Source organism: Notolepis coatsorum (assembly GCF_963971535.1).
Source record: "Notolepis coatsorum genome assembly, chromosome: 4".
NCBI classification, from domain to species: Eukaryota; Metazoa; Chordata; class Actinopteri; order Aulopiformes; family Paralepididae; genus Notolepis; species Notolepis coatsorum.
This window is the reverse complement of record NC_140168.1, coordinates 206,715,314-206,722,426: the sequence shown is the minus strand read 5'-3', so window position 1 is coordinate 206,722,426 and position 7,113 is coordinate 206,715,314.

The window sequence follows — 7,113 nt, the reverse complement described above, 5'->3', positions numbered from 1 at the left end:
GGGGGCGTCCATCTTGACGGGGCTCCGAGCGTCCATCTTGACGGGGCTCCGAGCGTCCATCTTGGGAGGGTGCCGAGCGTCCATCTTGGTAGGGGTGGCGAGCGTCCATTGTTAAGGGGAAGGTGGAGTTTATTGGGAATACGGTAGGGGGCAGAAGTGTACAGGATGAATATGTTTGGATTCTGCTCACAGAACGTTTTCATTGTACACTCTCTCTCCCCCTCTCTTCCTCTCTCACTCCCCCTCTTCTCTTTCTCCCCCTCTCTTTCTCCCCCTCTCTTTCTCCCCCTCTCTCTCTCCCCCTCTCTTTCTCTCTCTCTCTTACTCTCTCCCCCTCTCTTCTCTTTCTCCCCCTCTCTTTCTCTCTCTCTCTTCCTCTCTCTCTCTCCCTCCCTCTCTCTCTCTCTCTCTCTCTTTCTCTCTCTCTCTATTTTTCTCTCTCTTCCTCTCTTTCTCCCCCTCTCTTTCTCCCCCTCTCTTTCTCCCCCTCTCTCTCTCCCCCTCTCTCTCTTTCTCTCTCTTTCTCTCTCTCTCTCTCTTCCTCTCTCTCTCTTTCTCTCTCTCTCTCTCTCTCTTCCTCTTTCTCTCTCTCTCTCTTCCTCTTTCTTTCTCTCTCTCTCTATTTCTCTCTCTTCCTCTCTCTCTTCCTCTCTTTCTCCCCCTCTCTTTCTCCCTCTCTCTCTCTCTCTCTCTTATTCTCTCTCTTTCTCTTTCTCTCTCTCTCTCTCCCTTTCTCTTTCTCTCTCTCTCTTTCTCTTTCTCTTTCTCTCTCTCCCTCTCGCCTCCCCTCCCTCTCACCTCCCCTCTCTCTTTCTCTTTCACACCCCCCCTCTCTGTCTTTCCTTCTCTCCCCCCCCCCTCTCACCCTCCTCCCTCCCTCTCCCTTTTACCTCTCTCCCTCTCACCTCCCCCCCTCTTTCCCTCTCCCTCCCTCTCTCTCTCTCTCTCACCCCCCCCCCTCTCGCTCGCTCCCCTCATTTCAACACCGCCTCTCTTCCATGTATTTCCCCTCCTCGGCCCCCCCCGAAACGCTTCTCTTTCTCTCCTAGGTTAGGGCCTGTATATAGAGTTTTTTTTATGGGTTTCAAACGCGGTGTAGTGCTAGGTATATTGTTTATTCCTGTTTACTGTAAGGTTTCAAAGGCGGTAGGCTGAGTTTGGGACTTATTATGCGTAGGTTGTTCCATATTCAGTTTTATTGTTGTTTTTAGGGAATTTCTAGTGCTGGCAGTGGTATTGCCTGCGTTGGCGCTACGCTTTGTTCGACAAGTCATTTATTCTTTTGTACAATTCAATACAAAACACTGCAATCAAGACACTGCAATCAAGACATCGAGGAGATAGTAAAAGAAGCTAAATATTCAAATGACGAACTTTGCATGCAATCACACTGAAATGTATAGGCTACCATGTCAACCTAAACGCTTGGCTCATACTTCTTTCCTTACATTTGGACGGGCCCCGGCTGGGGCTCAGTACCAGTTCATGTTGGTGGGCCGTAAGTTGGAGCATAAATGCTCTGCTCGGCTGCGCCTGCGATGGGGGTGTGGGTAGACAGTTCGTCGTGGCTCACTGTCTGCCTCCACGCTTTGTGCGCTGTGTGCAACTCGTCGGTGCTCGTTGTCACACTGCGCACATTTTTCATTTTACCAGGGGTACGGGGACTGCTAAACGTCGTGGCGGGGGTGGGCTCGCTGTCTGCCACCGCGCATTAACGGGGTGCGCTAAGCGTGCACTCGTCAAAGGCTCGCTGCCGCACTACGCGCGTCGGATTATATTATGTGTGGATATTTGTGTGATTGGTTACGGTGGGGTCAGAGGTGCTGTATGTGAGTGTATGGGTTGTGAGTGGAATAATTTTTGAATATCCTTGGGTGGGGGCCCGGGGTGTCGCGTTCCAGGTTCGAAACTGGGGGTGATGCCGTGGGCCACAGGACGAGTTGGCCAGTGGAATCTCATTGGTCGGCAGGATTTTCAATATGGGGATGGTGTCGCCACCTGTGGTTATGAACGGGTTGTGTGACACTATTCTAAATGCACGGGGACTTCAGTGACATAAGGCACTGGAAATTGATTTCTGTTCCCGTGAGAAGAGCGTTATTTTAACACCTAAAGGGTTAGGTGTTACGGGGGATATATAATAACTGTGTGAGAGATTGTGAATGGAAAATATGTGTGTTACTGATATGTGTAATGTAATATGAGCAAAATACATACTAGGCTTTCACGGACAGAAATAAATATAGTTACACATACACATAGTCATTTGCAAATTAGAGTAAAAGTGAGATTATTCACCTAAATTACAATGTCCGATACAGATGTTTAGAAATGATAGGCTGTAAATAACGAACTTTCTGATTGACCACCATCTCAGGAAACAGCTGATGGAAAATAAGTTCCCCGGAGTGGTAATAAGGAGGATCTTGACAACAGGATTGAGAATCTGGGTTTCCAATGGAGACAACTGGAAAAAAGATTAAGGCGGTGTCATTGATAAATCAAAAACGAAAATTGCACGAATGCTCTCATATGATCATAGTCTAGGAGATGCCCGACATTCCATGCTTAAAGACAAATGATGGATTGTGAATGGCAAATATCACTGATAATTAAGTGTATTTTTTGCTTCTCTCTTTTCACAGCTGCTCCAGGACGGATGGCCGGCGCTGACAATTCCGAACCCCAACAGGGAAATCAAAGAGACTGTTGACAGTCAGGGGGTATAGTATCACAAGACCGAAATTGTCAATTCCTGTTTACACCAATATAGAAGTGTGAGTGAAATTAACTCAAGTTTGGTAAAAATAGTTTGAATACAGAGAAACTTGCTTTCCAAACGGTGACGTTACGAGTGATTGAAGGAAGTGGAGAATGGAAAATACACAGATAGGAGCAACCGGAGGGTTAGATGCACTGACCATAGAAAGGGTGGACAATCTGTCTATTTCAACGACTGGAGATGTCACAATAAAAGTGACGAAGAGATGGCCAAAAATATTCAGGCCATTACAGAACCTTGTAGTTAAAGGAGGCCGGTGTAGAATGCGTACCCAAATCAAGATAATGCCGATAACCTCTGCAGACATTACATTGACCGAATTGGACGTTGACTTGATTGACTGGAATTTGATCGACTCCCCTCTAGTGTCCAGTGAGACGGAGGGACTGGAAATAATGTCTTTTACTCCGCCACAGGGAGTCGTTGCAGCAAGCGACCCAGAGACAGCTGTATTCCACGCTGAAGTGTCCGTTGCAGATGACTGCCAGTTACAGACGTGCCTCCCTCTCGAAGATCACCTAGCCGAGGCTAGACGGGTAGTGGACTATCTCCAAGGCCTACTCCAGCCCACACAGCCCGGAGGGGAGACAGGTTCCAATCGCCTCTCTCCCTCTCCCTCTGGAGAACCAGATGGCCAGAGACAGGCCCAGTTGGGGCCACAACCCGTGCCGGAACAACAACAAACCCCAATAGGACCACCCACGAGGTGGCAACCACGAGGAAAAGGTGTAGGCAAAGGCAGGAATCCGATTGGCTACCGTGTGCGGCAGGTGCACTGTTGGACGTGTGGGACCCTCGGACACATTGCTCGGAACTGTGCAGAGCAGGACCATATATCCCCAACAGGGCGTGTTTGTGCAGGAACAGGTGGCGGGCCCCTCCCAACCATGGGCCCCTCTCAAGGAACTGTGACTGGACCAAATAGGTATGTGGCTTTCTCCTCCGAACAGGCTCCAGGGAACCATGGCGATGATGGCATACAACCAGGACGTGTTCTGGGCCCGATGACCCCAGGGTCATCCGGTCACAGGCAACTGACCCACCGGGTCCCACAACCCGGGGGAGACCGCCAGTGTTGTTGGAGCTGTGGAGTGAGAGGTCATTTTCAAGGGTCATGTCTGCAGAGGCCACCGGCAGAATAAAAATATATGCAACTGACTAGGGTAGAGGTGGGATATATTGAATGATAAAATATGCTCCTAATTAGAATAAAAATAAGAGATAAAAAAAGATAGAGGTGTTAGGTGATTAGATTATGAATGAAAGTTACTAAAAACGGATGTATGAGTGACTGACAGATGCATGAACTAATCGGACTAACAAGAGATCAAATTATGTTAAATAGTTAATTAATATTAGACAGTGTGATGATGTGACACTGCGGCAGCTAGTGGTCAGTAAATTATCCATGCTCGGTCAACATTCAGATTGATCAAGAGGTGGACTGCATGATTAAGAAATTAAAAAGACTCATAGTTGTTTCTAGTATTTTATAGTATTGATAGAAGCATATTAACAGTTATGAGCAATAGGATAGGTGTTTGTTTACTTTTATTTTTACTTCTCTTTTCTAGTGTGATATGAGCAGTTCCTGGCTTAGGCCGGGAGTGTACATTTCGTTTATTCATTTGATTTCCCTTTTTTATTACTTAGTTAAAAATGAGCTAGAAAGCTCACAAGTTTGGTTTATTTTTTCATTTATTGATTTGGCAGCGTTTTCTTTGTGTTTTGTTTTCTGTTTTCTTTCTTTCTGTGTGTTTTTTCTTAGGATACCTGGCAAGCTGGGAGTGATCTCGACACATCAGGACGGGGTAGTATGTGTCTGTAAGATGGACTGGGAACAAAGTGAAGGAACATGAGCTAGTTATGGATTTTTGTTCTCCGCCCATTTGAATACCCAGTTTTAGGGGCTGGGGGTGTGTCGTGGTTGGTAATAGTGTTGGGGAGCATGATTCTCTGTACATTAATGAAGCTCAATAGATTTGGTCGCTATTGGCCAAATTAGTATTGTGTAGGGTGTGAACATGTGCAATTGATAATTGGCTTGTGATGTATAAGATGTGTGTTTAAGGCGGACTGTGAATTGTTGCCATACACGCAGGTTACTGGGAGAATGGATGTCAGTGCTGTCCGGTCCGGGATGCAGCTGTCCGAAACCAGAGGAAGACGGTAACGATGTTTCATTGTGTATTTCACATCGAGAGGTGGAGGAATATACGTATCAGCATAATATAATGAGAGCCATGTGAATTTTTCAGAATTTTGAAATTTAATGATCTAGAAGCCATGAAATATATAGATAAATGATTTGGAAAAGAAAGTTGTCAAAAGCTCAGACCAGTAAAGAGAGTCTGAGGGATGGAAATTATGGATTCTCAATCAATTGTTGTGGTAGAAGTGATCCCCACTGTGCCCCCGAAGCGATGTATTCACTGCAGGATACGGATGGGAGAGGACACTGGCTAGTGTCCACCCAGCGGCTCCATGGGGAACCACAACACTGCGGAGAACCAGGAGACGCCTACATCTCGGGTCGGGAGTGTCTTGGCCAACGCAGTGACCGAGTCTTGAGGCTTCAGAGGGAAACGACAGACAACCAACGAGGAGACAGGCAGCTAGGCCTCAGCAACAACTCCGGCTGTCAACAGAAGCAAGGCCTCAACTATTGACCAGGGGGTCAACAAGCGAAGGGGGGGAGCTGCTATCGCCCCTATCGACGACCAGGCGGAGGGGAGGAGACACAAACCTCTTCCACTGATCCGAGGGTCAACCAGCGAAGGGGTCGAGCAGCCAGCAACGACCTCCCCATCGCTGTGAAGAATAGAAGATACTACAGCAGGGGGCTCTACCCCCTAAGAGAGGATCTCCACGAGTCAAGATGTGCTTGACAGAAGATGGGGTGTAATAAGAAAGGCAATTTGCTTTCTGAGTTGCACCCAGCAGTCGTGATATTGCACCAGCTCTGAGCAATAAAGAGGAGGCAGGGTCAAATCTAAAAAACATGGACCCCCCTCCTCAAATGCTCTATTGATCTTGGTACGAGAACAAGTATTAAAGACTGCACATGATCACAAAAACTGAAATGGCTAATTTGAATTTTAGGATCTGAGTGTGACAAATCAGATATATATTTTATCCTAATATGGTTTAAAATGTCTTAAGTGTTATCTAGATAGTAGTGTGTAGAGATTGATATCTATGTTTGACATATTAAGGATAGGTAAACTATCCGAGTGGGGACTGTTGTAAAATCCAAAACATATATATCATGATTAACTAAATGTGTAGAAATATTTGGGCCTCAAAACAATAAGTCATAGATTGTCTGTGTGTGGTTAAATAGACAGATTGTGCAAATGCCCTCCTGGGGTGACAATGGCATAGTGGCAGCTGGGGTAAGACTCCTTCCCTTTAGGGGGAAGATCAAACGAAGAACAAAAGGTCACCTAGACATGTTATCTCGCTGGAGTATCCTGTCACACACACAGACACTCACATACTCACACACACACATACACATCCACACACACACACAGTGATCAAAGCGCCCATGAAGTGTTATCTGCTTACGGCCTGGGGACACAGACAGACACACACACATAATCACACACACACATTTTCGAATACACATCCACCCACACACACTCACACACACATAGTCACACACTCACACACACATACACATCCACACACACACACACACACTCACACACACACACACACACACACACATTCACACACACACACACACACACACACACACACACACACTCATACAGAAGATCTCCAAACTAACTATTTCCTGGTATATTGTTAAAATAGTAATTTGAATAAGTAAGTTAAAATATAATTAGTGTTTGGTCATACTAAAATGTCTACAATTAGTTAATGTGTCTGTGCTATTTTCATTTAGCATTCTTTCTATATGGTATTAAAATGTATTCTATTAAGCTAACAGAATGATTAGATTTGTTTCTATATGGTATTAAAATGTATTCTATTAAGCTAACAGAAAGATTAGATTTGTTAGATATATGTTCTGAAAGTCAAACAGACTTAGTAATAAAGAAATATATCTGTGTTTAGGTAATCAATATAAACTTTGATTCATCAAAGTATTAACAAGTCAGGTAATGTTTAAGTAATTTTATAAGGAAAATATTCTCTGTTAGTAATGTGAAAAGGGTTTGGCCTATAAGCCAAACCCCTATTTTCAAATGCCAGCTTAAGCAGTCCTGTGATTGGAGGAACTAATGTGATGATGTCATCAATTCGGAGACACTGGCCTGGGCTATAAGATGGGTGTGGGATGTGGGAAGAGAAACCGAAGA